General features: G+C 39.6%; 1 protein-coding gene across 3 annotated transcripts in view; it reads right to left on the bottom strand.

Moving 5' to 3' along the window:
* Positions 1–19,495, bottom strand: part of LOC119648246 (brain-specific angiogenesis inhibitor 1-associated protein 2) — a 328,844-nt gene extending 309,349 nt beyond the window's left edge. For 2 of the 3 annotated variants that reach the window (XM_038049885.1, XM_038049884.1), the window contains exon 1: positions 18,511–19,495. The gene's annotated coding sequence lies outside the window, so the exon portion shown is untranslated. The remainder of the gene's footprint in view (positions 1–18,510) is intronic. The other variant, XM_038049883.1, reaches the window with a different exon arrangement.
* Positions 19,496–19,827: the final 332 nt, after the last annotated feature.

Here is a 19,827-nt window from a genome sequence, read left to right as displayed (position 1 = left end):
ACTATTTATAAATAAAAATTTTATTTAAGTTGAGGACCAGTAATAACAAAAGATTATTCGGAAAAAAATATTAAATGCAAAAGGAGTCACCTGCTATAAATAGTATCTAATAACAGTTCCATTGTGATATAGAAGAGCAAGGAGGAGGTTTCAGTTGTTAAACAAGCGGCATACACCATATTAGAAGGCTTGTTATATCTTCCAAAGTTAGGAAAAACCATCTACCCCAGTACCATTCAATAAATAAAAAAAATCACTCAAACGCCTTATCATGCAAGTTGATTGATTTTTTTTTTTTTATTTTTTGTCTATTATGTATAAAGTTTTACGATTTCTTGAACCTTGTCCATTCAATAAAAAAAAGTCTATATTCTGAAATTATTTTTCTTGCGTTAGATGTTAATAAAATGCAGAATTGCAATGCAAGACTTACTTTTATTGCTGAATCAACTCTCCTCAGGTAGCAAGATAAAAATCGAATGCAATCAAAAACGGATTTACGTACAAGCGAAATTTTCAGTTAAAAACCAAAAGTTTAACCGTACTTACTGGAAAAGATAAGTATGCCAATGGACCCATTGACCTCAGAGAAAAGATGTAAAATTTTTTGTTTATCGAAAGCACCCTGCAATAATATGACACGTGAGTGCGTCTCCGAAAATATAAAGTAATAAAATAATTTGCGCATATATCCGTGGAGTAAGTATCAACTTTCTACATCATATATGTATATTCGTAAATCTCAGCTTCCCTACCAATGGTTATTTTATCTTCACAACGAAAATACACTTTTTATCAGACTTTTTATTTTCTCACATTACTGTGCATACCATTTGATTACGATACCTTCCGACAAAGCTGATGACCTGTATCTGCAAATACTATAGTATCAACATTAGCAAGTTGAAAAACGGCGGATATCGCAACTAGAAAAGTGATTGTTGCTCGCATAGGAATAGATACATCTAATATTGATTGGGGAAAGCGAAATCCATTTGAATAAGTATCTGTTTCTTTGTGTTTTCTTGCAATATACGTACTCTTGTCTTGATAATTAAATATGTGTCTTTGTCCGCCTGGACATCTATCCACTCCGCTGGCCAAGGAATTGCGATAATTTCCCAATTAATTTGAACTCATCGAGCAAAATGATATCAAACGAATTCCGCTGACATTGAGTTGATATGCCACTAAAGTTTGTGGAAGAATCTTAACCTGTTTTCTTGAAACATTGCGAATCCTTAAACCAGATGTACAGATTTCCGATTGAGTGTCGTCAAGATGAAAATTTTCTCAATCTCGCATAATATACTCGTGTGTGCTCATATGCGAATATGGCTAGGTTTTGTGTCTTGACTTGCAAAATAGAAAGTGATAATGGGTCCCACATACCCAATCCGTCGTCTGCACAGCTAGCATACTCGTGCTGGATGTTGTTTTTCAAGATTCTTCAAGTGGTTGAGATCGACGACATCTCGAAATAATATTACATGAGCATTTATTGCGATCCCATGCCATTTCTTGTTAACCCTTTGATTTGACAGTTTTCACTGGAGAAAATTATATTTAGCACTCTTAGCAATGTACCTATGTACGTGTATGTAATTTGATGGAATTGAACATTTTCTGGAAAGAGGCATACGCAGAGTTCATTCGATTTGGTTGACCAATAATTTCGGTTTAATATATGTATGGAAAGTCTGTAACAAAATTCAACTTTCACTCTCTAGCGAATTATATTGGCCTTTGAAGAATAACACGATTGTCATTTTATCACTCGATTCAAGCTAGAAATTAACTTATATTCTCACGGGTCCAATATCAATAATGCATGAGCTATCAGCCGGAAGGCTTAACTTCAAATACAATGCATACATACTGAAGCAAAAAGATGAAAAACGCAATCAAAAGAATTCTATCAACTTTCATTTAGTTAAAGCTTTGATACTTTCGATAGTATCGACTTTGTTCGCACTAGAAAATTTATGCATAAATGTAAAGAAATGCCAGTGGCCTTCTTTTATAAACATAATTTATTGAAATTACTGCAAAAAGTCTTCGCAGACCAGCTTCTATCAAATGAGTAGCAACAACAAGCTCAATATTACTTACGACTGTAGAGCGAATCCTTACGGAATAACAGCACCCCGTATAACCAGATCTACCAGTATCTTTTATCCCCTATTTATCAGTCAACTTTTATTTTCTCCTCTTGTACGCTCTGTTCGGAATTCAGCTTTGTTTTTGCGATGATCCCTGAGCGTGATTACAGACATTGGAGATCCAATCATAACTCCCGCCAAGGATCCTTGTAATAGGCTCAATTTAATTTATACTTTATAGCATACGATGTGATATCATCTATAAAAGTTGCCAACGCAGTCAGTTATCCTTCCGCAGTAGCCCCATCAGTATCTATCATTAAATAAGACAATTGGTATAGCACAAACTAATTCCCCCCAATCAAACGTTTTGCGATATATATGAGAAATCTTGCGCGTAAAGCTCTTTCGCATTCACATTGTCAAGTTACAATACCTAAAGTTTTTAAATATGCCGAACTATGTCCTCGTATCAGTACGTTTGCACGCGTGGGGTGGGGAGAAGGTCAGCACCAGAGCACTCAAATTGTAGTGGTACAACTCCTTTGCACCATCGTTATCAGTTCTTGGCAATATGCTTCAACTACCTCCATGGCTTTTCGCAGCCGGCATTCTTCGTCAACTGCTCCCTGCCACGGAGGACCTACTCATCAACCATGTTCGCGCAGTAGATTCCACTGCATGGTATAACTTGCAATGAAGTTCCGCCTTCTCGTCCACCGGCATCTAATGTGTAAGTCAACGAGGCTCTTGGTCTGCTACTGTCTCAGGCAGAGTACCCCAATCACATGCAACGAAGAGAGCTTGAAACTTTCGAATAACTGCACATAGAGAATATTGCTTCAGCTCAATTTCGGTGGTTAAATAGTTGCAATTGATTGATATTTGACAAATTAGCGAGCGGCATCTAGTTAACAGAAACTGCGTTTCACAGCCACTTAGCCTAGGGTCATAACCCGCCGGAAGTCCAAGCAGCTACCATCGGCATAGTCGCGGTGTTTGAGGAAAGATGTCATAGTCTATTGAAACCCACTACATCCTCCGGGCAAAGCGGCATGGTGAAGGTCAATTTTCTTTTGTCATGCAGCACTTCCCCAAGATTTTTATAAGTTTCCTTCGAAACGAGCGAGCGTTTTCAATGCCGAATCAATACACAGCAATATTCTCAAGCGGAATATTCAAGACATCTACCGTCCGATTATCGAGATAGTTTTCCCACATGTCATATTATATAAACGATCGAAGTTAAACTTGAGAGGTCGAAGCTCTCCAGCCCCGCGGCGAACAGAAAACGCAAGCGAGGATAGGCGACCATTAAGCGAAGACCCCTTTTGAGACCGATTTTAGTGCCCATCTGGTTACACACATCCAGATAACTGCTACAAAATCTTTCGCTAATGCAATGTGATCAATCTAATTGCCAGCAATCCAGAAACTATTCACATAGTCACCAAACCCGTATTTTCCCCTTGCCATCACATGTCCGAGCAGGACGTTTTCAAAGCTCAACTACGCATTCAGATCAAGCATCACACAACAACAACATTTAACTGCTTATAGAAAGCCTCCTTTATTATTAAAATCGGTTTACTGTCTGTCTGTTTGTTTGTCCATCGGACGCTTTTCTCTCGGAGACACCTATTCAAATAAAGTTAATAGTATATTACTATAATTTTTATTAATTGACGGGAAAACCCCCTTAAGTTCATCCTAGGATCACAGCAGCAATGTAGGCTACAGCATAGAGCATAATCCTGCCAAATTTGGTGAAAATCGCACTATTACTAACAAAGTTATAATAGGTCAAAGCTGTCACTTCTGTGCAAATTCAGGTCTATGAATGTCAATATCACTTGTAAGTGGATATTTTCACGTGATATATGCATGCATTACGTGCTACATACTAATGGGGCAAATGCACACTCAATTCTCTTTATAAAAGAAATACACAAAATCTTTCATACCTGAAGAGTCTAGCTTCCGGTCTCCCGACTTGTTCTGTATTGAAAAGTCGGTTCATGCATAATACTGTGCTATTGAAATGATCCATATTGTGGGCCGCAATCTCGTAGGCAGTATCTTGTCGGAAACCGACCTCCAAGAATCAAAGGCACACCTGCAGCACCAAATTCAGGCTTACCACCGTTTGGTTGCCCAGAGTACAATACCACAGTGCCGCAAGAGGGAGACGAATGCCTTCCACAGTCCCCATCATCATCAACGGCGTAACAACCGGTATCTGGAGTAGGCCCGGCTTAGTAAAGAACTCCAGTTTTGCGCCAAGGTCCACCAATTGGATATCCCTAAAAGCTGCCTGGCGTCCTGGCATACGCCACCGTTCCATCTCAGGCAGGGTCTGCCTCGTCTTCTTTTTCCACCATAGATGGACTTATAGACTTTCCGAGTTGGATCATCCTCCTCCGTGCAAATTAAGTGACCCGCATACCGTAACTTACTGAGCCGAATTTTATTAACAGCCTGTTCGTCATTGTGTCGCTAATAGATTTCGTCGTTATGTAGGTTACAGAAACGTTCATCCTCATGTTGGGGGCGAAACATTCTTCGGAGGATTCTTCTTTGGAAAGCGGCCAAGAGTTCGCAATTTTTTTTGCTAAAAACTCATGTCTCCGAGGAATATATAAGGACTGGGAAGATCATTGTTTTGTACAGTAAGAGCTTTGACCCTATGGTGAGACGTTTCGGGCAAGCCAGTTTTTGTTAGAAAAATATCCCAAACAGTAGCATTTGTAGGCTGAAATAGGCTCTGTTGAATGCCAACGGTTGTGATTTTCAAGACTAGATAGGAGAAATTTTCAATGGTCTCAAAGTTGTAGTCTCGTATTTTCATTGTTTTCGGTTGAACAGTGCGATTCGATGTTATTCGTTCTTTGGTTTTTGGCGCTGAAGTTGCCAATATGTACTTCGTCTTGTCTTCATGAATATGCAGCCCGAGATCTTGCGCCGCCTGCTTGACCTCGATGAAGGTAGACTGTACATCTCGGGTTGTTCTTCCTTTAATATCAATATCGACAGCGTAGCCCAGTAGTTGGGCGGTTTTGAAGAGGATATCGAATTCTCTCCTGGCCGTGTACCGTTTTACCTTCGCTATGTTATCATAGGCAGGATACCGAATTCATTCACGGTCGTGTACAGTTTGGCCCTGGCTATAGGTGGCTTAAAAGTATATGAAAAGATAGTGCAACTGATGGCCATTTTATAGAAGTTTTTCCATCGCTTGCCGCAGAGAGAAAATCTGATCTGCTGCGATTTGTCTGGAGCGAAGCCTCTTTGGTATGGGCCAATGATGTTCTGGGCGTATAGGACTATCCGGTCTAGCAAGATAGTGGAGAATATTTTATAGATCGTACTCAGCAACGTGATACCTCTAGAATTGCTGCACTTCGTGATATCCCCCTTTTTATGTATGACAGATAATGCTTCGTTGCCATTGCATTGATTCGCTGTACCACACCGTGGGCATCAGTTCTCTTTCGCATTCCAAAATCATTAAAAAAATGTTCTCAATTTCTTTTAAAATACCTTCATGACGCTCTATTCATCTGTTCTTTTCTGCTAGCTAATAAGCTTGTCTGTTAATATTTCTTTAGCACGACTCTACAAGGTAATTTCTTATTGCACTTTCTCAAGTCCTAGATGCGCTTTTCTTTACTTGTTTCAGCATTTTTGAATACTTCTTCAACCCTTCATCACAACTGCAGATTGAACTTCCTTAAATTCTTCCTTCCTTTGGTAATCAAATAACGGACTAGCTACAGCCTTTTTTCTGATACCTCCGTGTCCACGAAAAGATCCAATTTCTCCCTCACGGCTTCCAACCGTAACCGTGAAGGGGGTTGCCAGTAAACTTTCAAAATACGATTATATACTATTATAAACTTTATTTGAGCATATATCGCAGCATAGACCACCACATTTTTTCTAATTTTTCGGTTTGGTAGTTTCAGAGAACGGCTCCTTTAAATAATCGACCTCTTTCGGACCCCCGCATGCCCCCCATTTTAACGAGTGTCAAAGCTAGAATTTGCTTTGAAAAGTACTAACCAATAACCTTCCATTTGGCCATATTCAGTTGAAAAAAAGTTTGGATCCTTCTCTTATGTGCATGACAAATCAAAATTTGACATGGTGATACCGAAATACCCCTATTTGAGGTATCATAACGAGCACCGCAATTTTTTGACGGCTTTGGAGAAAAGCGATTCCCGTCTCCCTCCGTAGTCTTCCAACACTTCCAAATGTAAGCTTCAAATTAGGGCGTCATAATTTTTTAAGGAGGTGATCGCCACGAGTTTTAATAGGGTCATTAAGTTCCTCTTTCATATCTTCTTCATCCATGGAGTTGAAATTCAACCCTTGTCCAAACGACTTAAGGTAGACAAATAAGGAACCATTTCCTGGCCTTCACTAACACACAGGGAGTAAGAATGAAACGAAGGAGCACCTCTCCGTAAGGAAGAGACATATATTGAATAAAATTGGAGGATGAAAACACGTGTACGTAAAACAAAGCTGAGAGATAAGTCATCTTATATGAAAATGAAGCTGGAATAGGCTATTGCGTCTAAGGCCACTTTCGTGAACTTAACGCTAGTACGTTCATTTATAATGATTTAAAGGACTTTAGAGTTTATGAGTTAACTATCACGAATCATAATAACGTTCCCATTTTCCCCATTTTCTTTACATCCCAATTGAAGGACATATTATCGAAACCTATGATAGAGAGGTTTCTTCTCACGTGCGAGCCTGACTAGAGGGAGGGGGGGTGGAAAGGGGGAATTCTCCACCCCCCTGGGATTGACATTTCAGTGAAAAAATGGATAATAAGGGGCTGGTATAATTTTCACCTCAGACCCCTAAAATGTTCACCACGGCCCCGATTTCTTCACATATTTTTCACCCCGGGCTCAGATTTTCTCCCCACGGGTCTGCTCTTGGGGCTTCATTCACACACCATCATTCCATCGCCAAGTATCTCGATTGATGAACCGTTTACCAGGTTTGATGACACCAAAACAGAATTCTTCCGCGAAACTTTGAATTTGGAAGTTCTCCAAAAATGCGGAATTACCAATTGTTCAATGTCAGATTAAGAATTCAATTGTATTTCTAATTTTATATGAGATTACTTCAATGTCAGTGCCTTATGCTAAACAATTTAAAAAATACCACAGTCAGGGGACCCCTAGATCACCAGTGCAGGCTGCATTACTGCACGCATTTGAAGCTTCTTTTCTATTCAATTTATTTGAAATTGGGCGGAATAGTTCGGCTTATGCCCCAATCCGACCGCAAACATAATCTCTATTAATATGTATAGTTTTATCTTACATTCTCAAAACAAAAATATTGGATAAGAAAGCTTCCAGGAAATATTTAATTCCAGCATATAGTGAAGGTGATCAGTATTCAAATGTTATGCTGATACATACAAAGCGATATCATTCTCATATGTACTGAATGTGCTTCATCACTATTCACATTGTGATCTACGAATTACAGACTAGGCAGACTTAATAATACATTTAAGATGGTAATGCATCAGATTATACTAGATAGAACCGAATGACTTAAAGATAAATCGAACATCAATTTAAATAAAAACGGTTTCTTGGAATTTTCAACAAAACAGCTAACATAGAAGTTGGATCTAGGAAGCATATGTGGTTGTGGATATTTGCTTCCACCAATATACTGCTATGGAAACTTTTGAATATTAAAAACATGACTTTTTCACGCCTTGAAGAATTTGTGTAGGTAGAAATATCAACTCATCGGAATTTTTCTCATTGGAAAAATAAAACCTTGATTCTTAAAAACCTTACGGTGCCATTTAAATAGAGGACTTGCAGCTCATTGCAAACATTTGGCAAATAATAAAAAGTTGCATTTTTGGCAAGATAACTCATAAATACCTCGCAGAAAATCAACTAAATGAGAATCCTTTATGGTGAAGCTAACCACAATTTTTGTTTAATGAAAACATTAAGGGGGTCATCCCGTGTGTCGGGTTAGAGAAATCGATTTTTTTTTGCATGAATTGGATCTGTATATAGTGGAGAACATGTGGGCAAAGGGATTTTCCGATATTCCGAGTCGTTCAGAAAGTACAGGGTTAAACAGTTAAGGAGTTTGCAGCCGCGGCTAGAGTACTCGATGAGAAAGAGCATCGAATCTTTTTTTACCTGTTAGTTTTTTACCTGAGCCTTATAAATTCGAACACAGGTATAAATATAAAAAGATGGAAAACCAATCAATTGTCTAAACTTATTTGCTGTTTGGAATAAAAAGGATAATCCAGTCTAGAGTGAGCACTGAAAGGCTTTCAAGCTATACTTTGACTGAAGAAGTTCAAACAGTCATCAAACCAATCTACGAAGATTTGTCACGAGATGGTCTGTTGAACAGATGTTTAGAAGCAGAGACCCGGAATAATAATGAGTCGTTAAATGCATTGATCTGAACTTTCGCTCCTCTACACCTTCATTCTGGGGCCAAGGTCGTAGAAATAGCCACTTTTCTGGCTGTAATTAATTTCAATGGAGGATTGGCATGGCATTCCAAAATCCGTAGAAAAACACCAAAATCCAAAATATTAACTTTAAAAGCCCACCAAAAATTTACCTTTTAATATTTTCTAATAATCCTAGTTTGCGGACCGTGAAATATTGTCCACATTAAGGGGGGGGTAGGGTATTTAATTTTTTTTTTTTCCATTTTTTTTTTATTTTCGAAATTCAATCCGTAATATCTGAAGAATATTGTGTTAAATTTTCAAGTCAATTGGAGCAAAATTGACGAAGTTATGAGTATTTTTATACCTGCCGGATTTTTGTACCTATACCCGAACCAACCCCAACGCTCCGAGCTGAAGCTGAACGACAAACCAAAAAAGGCAGGATTCTTCGTAGGCAGGAGCAAAAAATGCATTAGACATCATCGATGATAGCAACATCCTCTATGGACCTGGCATTGATGACTCAGTGTGAGGTATGTCGATAAAATTCGCTTATAAACGTTTTAACTAGATTTTTTTGTGATTAAAACTTTAAAGCGTTTTTCCCACAACTCACGTTTTCAAAGTCGGTGCCCCTGATAACTCCAAAACTACTGCACCGATCCTTTTGAAATTTTAAACACTATTTCTGTACATCATTTACGAGGTAACGCTGTCGAGTTTTTTTTTTTTTTTTATTCATAATTTTGATTTTGCAATAACAAATTAGCCGATTTTTTTCCACAAAATTGTGTTTTTCACTTTAAAGTGTTCGAAAAAATTAAAAAAAATTGGGAAAAAAAAAAACTCGACAGCGTTACCTGGGGAAAACTATTATCTAACGAATGAACTTTGATTTTTTGATTTCAAATGATCCAGCACCAAGTTATGAGGGGCACCGCAATTCAACTTTTTTTCGAGACACGTCCGAACAATTGCTGCCATTGCCGTATTTTTTAATATTTCTTTGTAAAAATTTGATGAAACATTCTTCGAATGTCATACTTTAATGTACCATTGGTTGAGTAAATAAATTTTAACTGTGTCGTTAGAAAAAAAATCACAAAAACATGGCTTTTTTTGTACGATTTGACCTTACCCCCCCCCTTAAAATGCCGTTTAGTTTTTTTTTTCTCAGATGAACACAGCGCCCTCCAGCGTGGCAACAGAAAAACACCTTTTTTTGAAGATGGGTGCATAAATTGACACGTATTCCGAAAACTAGCAACGATATCAAACTAAAAAAATTATCACATATGCTAGAGATATCAATAAACATATGGTGAAAAAATCACGTTTTTATCTTCATCCAGTCCTTCAAAATAATTTTTCAAAAAAAGGCAAAAAAAACGGCCTTCACACGGGATGACCCCCTTAGATCCTAGACAAGTCCTTATTACATATTTATATGTATTATATGTACAATATATACGTACATATATGTGACCAAAACACAGCATAAATTCAGTTAATTCAACCGACTTGTACATGACTATCCACATAAGCATTATGCAATCCTTACAGCTAATTGTCAATGCAAACCTGTAAAATGTAAGAAAATAAAACTCGCCTCAAGCAATTAGTATAAGATTTAAGGTAGCACCAGCTTGTGACAGAACCCGACATCTAGCAGATAAATAAAGGAGATTACATGAAGAAAATTGCAATTGAAAAAATAATCGTCCTCCGGATAAGTTGGAAAAGGATTATCCGCAACATTTGGCTTAAAGGCATAGAAACAATCCGCAAGTCATTGACTTCTATTACAATGGAATGAAATATGAAAAAGCAGTCTGGAACAATCCTTTACATTAGCGCAAAATGGTTCGATAAAGTCAGTCATAAAAGATTAACTGATGATATGTGCACTATTGTCCTTGCAGCGAGAACAAAAACTTTGCTACAATAAATTACTGCAGGACATTAAATTTTTAACCGTGAAGAAACTGCTTCATGTCCTTCGTAAAAACTGATGAATTCTGTAAAATTGCGGCGAAGTATACTTGAAGTTGTCAGGAAGGAAGATTGGCGGATCCATTCCTTCAAGTCTTTTTATCAATTTTACTTACTAACAATTGATCCAATTCCAAATTTGATCTATTAATAATTTTCGAATGTTGCTGCGAAATTTGACCAAATCGTTCCTTGACCCCCATAAACTTGCCCATATTACATGTTATTGGATGCAGGCAGGCGATTGATCTTTCCTGTGAAGAATTTGCATGCCGCTTATGATACAATTTGCCCTGCGAGTACACAACAAGCCTCCCCTGCTTGTTGGAATTGGTAGGCTAGCAACCTGCAAATTTTAAAACTTTATTGCTACCGAAACTTCAACAATGCTTCGGATAGGGGACTGACCTCACGGCAACGACTTTCGGCTATCGAAAACGGACTATGATAGATTATCTTCATCGATTTTGAGAAAGCTTTCGATAGCGTGAACAGGAAGTGCATCTGGAGTGCTCTCCGCAAGAAGGGCATTCCAGAGAAACTAATAGCTATTAGCAGAGCGACATAAGACGGCGCAAAAATCTCTCAGGATCTTAAAGTGCAAAGCAGGCTTGCATTCTGTCACCGATATTATTTCTTCTTGTTATCGCTTCCTTGTCCGCGGGACGTGGAGGAATTTAATGGACAATGAAATCTTTCCTTAAGCCCCTCGTCAACGACAGCGATGACATCTATTTGCACTCCCACCGGATCGTGGACCTTGGCCAAATGGCTCTGGATTTAGCAAGTGAGGAAAATAGAGTTCTAGTTGGAGTAGAGTTGGAGAGTTCTCAGTCCGACGGGTCAACGCACTCTCCCTATCTGCATTAATGGGCAGAGAATCGAAGGTGTCGAACAACTTGTATACTTAGGAAGCGTGGTTTCTCCGGACAGTTAATGAATATTGCCGACGCATTAACAGAGCTAGATCCGCTTTCTGTTTAAAATCTGCGCGGCCTGTCTAAAATCTGAAAATTTGGAATACCAAAATTAAGTTGAGACTAGTTGAGACTGCGCTAGTGTTCTTTCTGTGCTGCTATATGGGTGTAGCACATGCAAAGTGAACTCCACTGCTACCCAAAAGTTGCAAGTTTCGGAAATACCTGTCTGCGTCGTATCATCGGAAGCTGGCACTATCGCAAACGAACAATTTGGTCAGTGCACAGACCTGGCACTCAATAAGAAGTAGCGACAATTGCATTACGACCTATGCCATGCAGTGGAAGCCATGACCCCCAAGATGGCCGACGGGTGGACCGCCTCGAGGGCACTAGGCGCAGAACCGTAGAGAAAGAGTGCGAGCATCTCGGGAAGTCGTGGGGGGGGGGGGGAATAAATGGCATTTCAGGTAACAATGAACGATGGCACGTGAGTGTGGTTGACACGTTATACCCCACCAAGGGGCAAATGCCAACCATATATATAGTCAACCAATTAAAAAGTTGGGCAGTTACTTTTAATAAACTATTGGTCCGGATAGCTGAGTGGTTAGAGCATAAGGCTGTCGTAGCGAAGGTCGCGGTTCAAATCTCATTGGTGGCAGTGGAATTTGTATCGTGATTTGACGTCGGATACCAGTCGACTCAGCTGTGAATGAGTACCTGAGTCAAATCAGGGTTATAATCTCGGGCGAGTGCAATGCTGACCCCATTACCTCCTACAGGGTAACGTAATCCTGTAGTGTACCGTTACGGTCTTGAATAAAGTGCTCTAACAAACTACAAGGGACGGATCCAATTGGATTATTGCGTCAACGATTATTTTATTTATATTTTGTGTGGTGACCATTAGGTTTTCAGAGAGGTTTACTTTTCTTTAATCCTATAAGTTTTTCGGTAACTTATACAGAAATAAACCTCCAGATATCCTTTATGTAATTCCTGAGGTCCTTGCCTTTTACTTCCCTTTGCATAGCTCCTATTCGACGTATGCCCGCAAGAGTTTTATCAGATTTACATCCGGGTTCCGAGCTGACTGAGCAAGAACCCTTTTGACATTAAAGGAGACCCATTGTGCCAACGATTATTATTATTATTATTATTCCTTAACTACCCTGGCTGTGTGTTTTGGATCATTGTAATGCTCTAACATTATTTCAGATGGCAAACCTAATATAGCAACCGTAGCTAGTATGTATTGGTTTGAAAAGTTAACCTATTTTAGTGCCGTTTGCTTGGATTATATGCAGTAATCCTGGTCCTGGACGCCAGAGCACCCGAGATTATGACGCTGTTTCACCGCTGGGTTTAACTGTCGGTCAACTGTCGCATTGTCCTGGAACTAGTAAAGCTTTTGGCGACAGTCATGGAAGGATGACACATCATGTTATCAGTGCGTTAATCTGAGAGTATCACCATCTTGGAGCCCATCCGCATACGGAGAGGCATCTTCCAAGGGATTCATTAAGTTCATCAAGTTCTGTATGGCACTGAACAGAAATACGGCCTAGGTTCCAAGTGCGGGCTGACACACTTGATGTACTTAGACGACATCAAGCTCTACGCTGATACTGATTACCACCTTAGGAGTCCGTTGCGAATAATAGACACGTTTAGCGGTTATATTCAGATGGAATTTGGGTTAAACAAATGTTGAATCCAAATCATTCGCAAAGTTCATCACGAGCCGCGTAGCGGGCATAGCATTGCTAACCTCCACATCTAGGTTATAACCGAGAGAAACTTCTAAAAAGAAAGACAGAATTGTGCAAGGGAGCCATGCTAGAGATCTGAAGGATGCTCTACTGTTCGAATTTTTGAGACATGTGAAGTTGGTGCTGAACTCTGCCGTGGAGAACTTGAACCTCCCTCGTGACATTAGAAGCAGGGTGTGGTTGACGTTGCGATACAACATCATCGCCAAGTAGGCTCTGTCAGCCATTTCTCGGTCTGCATCTTACGAACAGATGTCTGTGTACTGAGGAGTTCTTTCTTGAAATGGAGTAATTCATGTGAACATTCAGGACGGCATAATCGCCTCCCAAGCTTATAAAAAGGAGGAGAAAAACCAGTGTAGAAATTGTGGTTTGGCGTTAGAGACGCTGGGCCATCTCATTTTGGATTCAACTGTTATGGCTATAATGCTGTAGGTAAGGTGATCGATCAAAATCTTCCATACAAGCCTGGGCTGATCATGGAAACATGTCCGGTTTACCGGTGTAAACAGAAGGCAGTATTTGATAGTTCTGCTTACAGCATGTATTAGCACCGGTAAGTTTTAACTGATCGCCATACACCACACAACCAGCGTGTTAATTGACAAGACGGTTGCTATCCTCCATAAAAGCGTGTGGTTGTAGTTCCCATAATATTATCAACTACAGGTATTGAACTAAATCCCTCATGGCTTCACTTGATGTCCTGGGGCTTTCAAGTCTGGTTCGAACCATGCAGAAATACACTATTCTGCATACGTGATCGATATTGTAGGGAGTTCTCCCATTAGCCTACCGTCGGCCGCCATTACCAATCCCTTCATCTTTTAAGTAGGTAGGATCATCCGAGCCTAAATGCTTCGCACTTAGTGCTAGTATTAGGTAAAGTTAATAAATAACCTGGAAGAGTGTTAAATCATTTCATTTCTAGACCGTAACGATACACTAGGAATTAATATTGCCTGATATACCACATTGCGCTAGCCTTGTATTATTACCTTTATTTAACTTTGACCTTCTTTGACGCATAATCCTACTGATGTTCGGCATCCAGAATAAAATACCAATTCCTGCACCAGCAGCAGGTTTGAACTGCGCCCTTCCACTGTGACAAATTTTTGCTCCAACCACTAAGCCATTGGGACGTATATACCTTATACTCCAGAACAGTTGACTTATTGGGTTATTCTAGTGCTAAATGGGTAAACCAGGGTATCACTTTAAAACTGCTATAAAAGGGAAACTATATAAGCTATCGACTTAAAATTTGTTCTGGATATAATTACGCGGTGTTTCTAGCGATTAATTATTTGTTATAACAAAACTCGTTTTTCCTATTCGCACGTGCTGAGTTTTATTTTGCAAATACCGATATTTCGGGAACCACTTGTTCCCTTCATCAGTGGTATTATTATTATTCGGTTAAGGGGAAGTCGCACCGCATCCTTAAAGAACTATTGTGCCCCTTTTACTGGTTATAGTTTACCTATTGATCATGGTATCTCAAGCCGGCCTATAACGGTCAGGAACTTTAGTATGTTCCCTACTTTTAGATCTCTCAACTTTGCATCTGGTATTAAGTGTTCCCCCAGATGCCTCGACCTACTTTGCGCAAGTGCTGAACACTGTCCCAGGACGTGTATAGAAATTTCGTCACACTCCTCACAAAACCTGCAGGCAGTGCTCGTAGATATCCTTAGCTTACCTAGGTGATAGTTTAGCCGACAGTGAGAATTGCCGGAAGTTCTTTTTGGTGAGGTTTAAGCAATCCTTTGTGCGCATGGGTAACCCCTGTATAGTTCCTTCAACCGTTCCTCTTCGTTTCTTAGAGTCATAGCCATGAAACCGTTTCCGATTCCACAGAAATGTTCTGGCCCATGTAAAGGGGTCCCTGCCCCCTACTTGGCTAGTTCGTCCAGCATGGCCTGGAACTCAGAATATCCAGACCTTATTGGACGAGCCGAACGTATTCAGTTTCTCAAGGCATTCCCATACCAGTTTAGAGTTCACCTGGTCGGACTTAAGTGCTTTGATCGCTGCTTAGCTATCGGTGAGAATGTTCTGCCCTCTGTAGTTCCTTTGGAGATTAAAGGAAGCACATCTGTATATGGTGTATATTTCCACCTGGAATATGCTAGTGTACCTGCCCATTGGCTCGAAGTACATTTTCTTTGGAACAATGATACCGGCACCCGCTCCCTCTGCTGTGAGGGATCCGTCAGTGTATGAAGTAATCAGTTGCTGGTTTAAGCAGTATATCTTCACCAGTGCTGACAGGTGAAATCATCACTTGTTAGCAATGATGAAGCGAGCAAATGGTTCCTGAAATATCAGTATTTGCAAAATAAAAGTCAACACTAGCGAATAGGAAAAACGAGATTTATTATTTCAAATTAAAATTTACTGCTTCTTTATTAAGTCCTTAAAATTAAAATTTCATGTCCATAAAAAATAGAAAAAAGCAAATGGGACGAAATAATCTTCCGGGGTAGTAGGTTTTCCAAATGACCGGTAATCACTTCAACAAAAATATTTCTTTAGTTTTGGTGAAAATCTACAGCGCGCACCTAAATTTAACCTAAAATTTCGAATTTTGGAAATTTTACAATCTTTTAAACGTAGCGTACCCGGAAGTTCTCCCAAAATTGAATAATTTGTTTTCAAATTTTAAGTGCGTGAAAGTTGTTTATTGTTCCATAACTTAAAAAAAAATCGAATGAACCCATTTGTCATCAAATTTTGCTCTGTCTTACACCGTGGATCGAAATTTGACGCTTTATTTAACATACTAAGAATTATCCGATTTAAACAAACCCCCCCCCCCCTCCCCTCTTTATTTGCAAAAAACTCAGACAGCCAGTTTTCGCAAGCCTCTCTTGAGGCCAACTTAGTAGCACCAAGAGCGTTGTACATGGACCGGAAGAAATGGTAATCACTTGGTGTCAGGTCCGGACTATACGGTGGGTGCAATAGGACATCCCATCTGAGCCCCCGTAGCTTCTAGCGGGTCTAGCGTTTTCCTGGTGTAACCCAACGCCATTCCTAATGACCAATTCTGGCCGCTTCTGGTCAATCGCCAGCTTCAAACGGTCGAGTTGCTCACAGTAGAGGACCAAATTGAGGGTCTGGCCATAGTGAGCAGCTCATAGTGAATGATTCCCTTCCAATCCCACCAAACGCACAGCAAAACCTCCCTGGCCGTCAATCCAGGCTTGGCGAAGGTTTGGGCCGGCTCGCCGCGCTTCGGCCACGATGTTTTTCGCTTGAGGTTGTCGTCCGTGATCCACTTTTCATCACAAGTCACCATCCGCTTCAAAAATGGGTCGAATTCATTCCGTTTCAGCAGTGTGTCGCAGGCGTTGATTCGGTCCAAGAGATTTTTTTGCGTCAACTCGTATGGCACCCAAACATCCAGCTTTCTTTGGAATCCATTCTTCTACAAATGGTTCCAAACGGTTCTATGGTCTATACCCAGTTCCTGGCCAATCGAGCGAATGCTCACATGCCGAACTACTTGGATGATTTCACCGATTTTATCGGTTTCTACGACGATTGGCCTACCAGTACGGGGTGTACCTTCGGCATCCACTACACCAGAACGAAATCGATCGACCCAGCACTGTGCCGTTCGAATCGTTACGGTATCGGGCCCATAAACTTCACAAATTCTTCCGGCCGCCTTCGTTGCATTTTTACCTCTCAGGTAGTAAAAACGTAAAATATGACGAATTTCTTGCTTGGTAGACTCCATCTTTGGCGCGCTATAACTTGAGACTGAAACGTATGATCACAACACTGTCAAAAAGACACTGTAGGACAGATTGTCGTCTGCAAATCGCCGTATAGTATGATCCGATGCGATAAGTACAACACAAGATATGTTTAAGCGTCGCCATCTATTGACAAAATACGGCATTTCTTTTTCCCCAACCCAATATTTTACAAAGTTATTCTTGAATGTATCGTCTATCTAAATATTTAAGAAGATAAAAAAAAATCAAAAAAAAATGTTCAACACTAGAATAACCCGTCAAATTTCGAATCCTTTACGCAATAGGAAAGTATCCAGAAACCACCCAGTACTCCAAGCCAGAATGCAACGGGGGCTCACCAGTGAGTTCTGAATGGACTCGGTGCTAAAATTGAGAACTGGTATACGCTCACACTATGAGAATACATCTAATTTAAATTTATCTAACTTGTAACGGATGTTGATCACATTATCATATGAAATGCGTAAAAAACTTCTACGTCTAGACTCAAGTCAATCGTAAAATTGTTCGAATTTAAGGTCAATGGAAACAAGAGCATGAAACTACAGAAATTGGCAAGAATCAGACGAAATATGACTACAAGAAAACCTAATCTTGAATATGTGGCGACTTTTCCATTGCTTGAAGCATTGGTTTCTAAGGGCTGCAACGAAAAGGATGAAATCAACAACCGAAAAATAAATCTCGAATCTAAACTAACATTATAACCCATACTACTATACGGGCTGGAGGCATAGATTTTGACTTCATTTTCCGAAAAACATTATTGCATTCTAGTGTAGTGCGAATGGTACAAGGAGGGCAGTGAAAGAAGGGGGAAGCAATCAATTCTAACAGCGATTTATGGAATGACTCATATGATAAACCAATAGCTAAGCGGAAAAGATTAGACTGCAGAAAAATTCTTAGCCACGTTATGAAAGCAAAACACAAAGCCGTCTAGTATCAAGAGAGCCAAGGAGGAATGGGAATCAAAGCAGATAACAGATTGCTAATAAAATTTTCTTTAACAAAACAAAGCCAGTGTCACTCGAATGAACGCAATTGGATGTCATGTATCCTGGATACCATAGTCCAATTTATCCGTCAAACCGTTCATGATAAGCCCAAATATATATCGCACATTGATTGATGGATTGAAACATATAATCTAGGGAAAGGAGATACACATCTGGCCTTCCTCGAAATTGATTTCACCTTATCAAAAAATATTTTCCGTTATGCACATCTAGCCCAGAATTATTAAATCTCATTTCTGGGATTTTCAACTTTTTCAATCCACACAGGCAACATTCCAGCAAAGTTCTCCGGTCAAATGCTTTCTCGTTTCAAACCAATAACCCAATCTGGAATGCCATTCGCCCGAGTTAAACCTGTGACCAATTTAGATAACCATAGCAATAAAGTTATAATCGAATAAAAATAAAAGAAAAAATAATAAAAAACCACAACTGGAAAGCCATAGAGACTTACCGTCGAGGTAACTATGCTACGTTGTTGTCGAGAGAATGATGAAAATCTTGGAGATTGCAAAATTATCCACTTTTTGCTTACGATTACTAATCCCACAGAGCTGTTGACTTTATGTCGTTATTTATGTGGAGGTACCGCAGCCACTCTGTAGATGCTGAGTATCAAAATATGTCAGTATTGGGACTTCAACTCGTGCTGCACTTAAACGTATGATATTCAGATTGCCTTGCAGCGCTAATATTCACTAGTTTTGAATAGAATTCGAATGCATGCAATTTGGACCGATACAAAAACGTGCACTCCCGCAGCAAGTGTATTTCTGTATCTTAACTCTTACAATAAGCGTATACAAGTATAATTGTTATAAAGGTACCATTTATCCACCAGATATCCTCAACACTTTCAAATTTTCTTACTTTTACACTAACTCGGATTCAGAACTAAGTGCGTAGATTTGTGTAAATATCCGCAAACCAAACAGAATATATTTAAACTTTTTTGCTACTGCCACTAACGCAAAATTGAACCGAATTCGCAGCTTTCTAGACTTGTCGGAAAATGTACGATACACGCGAACTATTAAAAAACTCTTAACACTTTTCCACACTTTTTTCCACTAAATGCAAAACGACCAAAAACCGAAATGGAACAGTACGTAATTGTCGACTTTACCACATCAAGAGAAAGCATCCACAAAGGTTACATCTATCTTTAACGCAAAACACTTAACCGTCAATATGCACTATCCACACTATGAGAGCATCTACCAATCACTGTAGATGTGCGATAGTAGCTCCAATCACTGTACCCACGAAGAAGACCGTCCAATTCAGGTGAGTGAGTGTCAACACTCCAAAGATAGAATCCTAACTGAAGTTAGATATTTTCTTCGGATTCAGATGCAACCAAACTTTGAAAAACCACACCAAGCACTAAGGCACGTTCCTGAATGGAAACTGTTCAATACGTGGAGGAGTATCTGAGATGTTGAAGTTTACTATCTGAAGCCGGTTTGGAGGAAGCTTGCCGCTTGTAGCAACTGGTAAGAAGACGGTAGGTAGTAACAACATTGCGCAAGTGTTAAATAAAGCTCTCAACAGCCACAAACAACTGAAAAGTGTTTATCGAAGGCAAACGTTTTGTGGATGGTAGCATTTCTGGGTGATTGGTATAAACCAAAGAAACATACCTCGCAGATTTTCCGTCAAGCTTTCAGTATTCAGTATATTTAAATAGTTAGAGAAATCAACGTAACTTTCAAGATAACATTATAAACAATTGAAAAGTTGAACGCTTCTTCAGCGGTTGAAGATTTGC

Source organism: Hermetia illucens, chromosome 2 (assembly GCF_905115235.1).
Source record: "Hermetia illucens chromosome 2, iHerIll2.2.curated.20191125, whole genome shotgun sequence".
Lineage (NCBI taxonomy): Eukaryota > Metazoa > Arthropoda > Insecta > Diptera > Stratiomyidae > Hermetia > Hermetia illucens.
The sequence above is the reverse complement of the archived record's forward strand: the minus strand, read 5'-3'. Positions and strand labels throughout refer to the sequence as shown.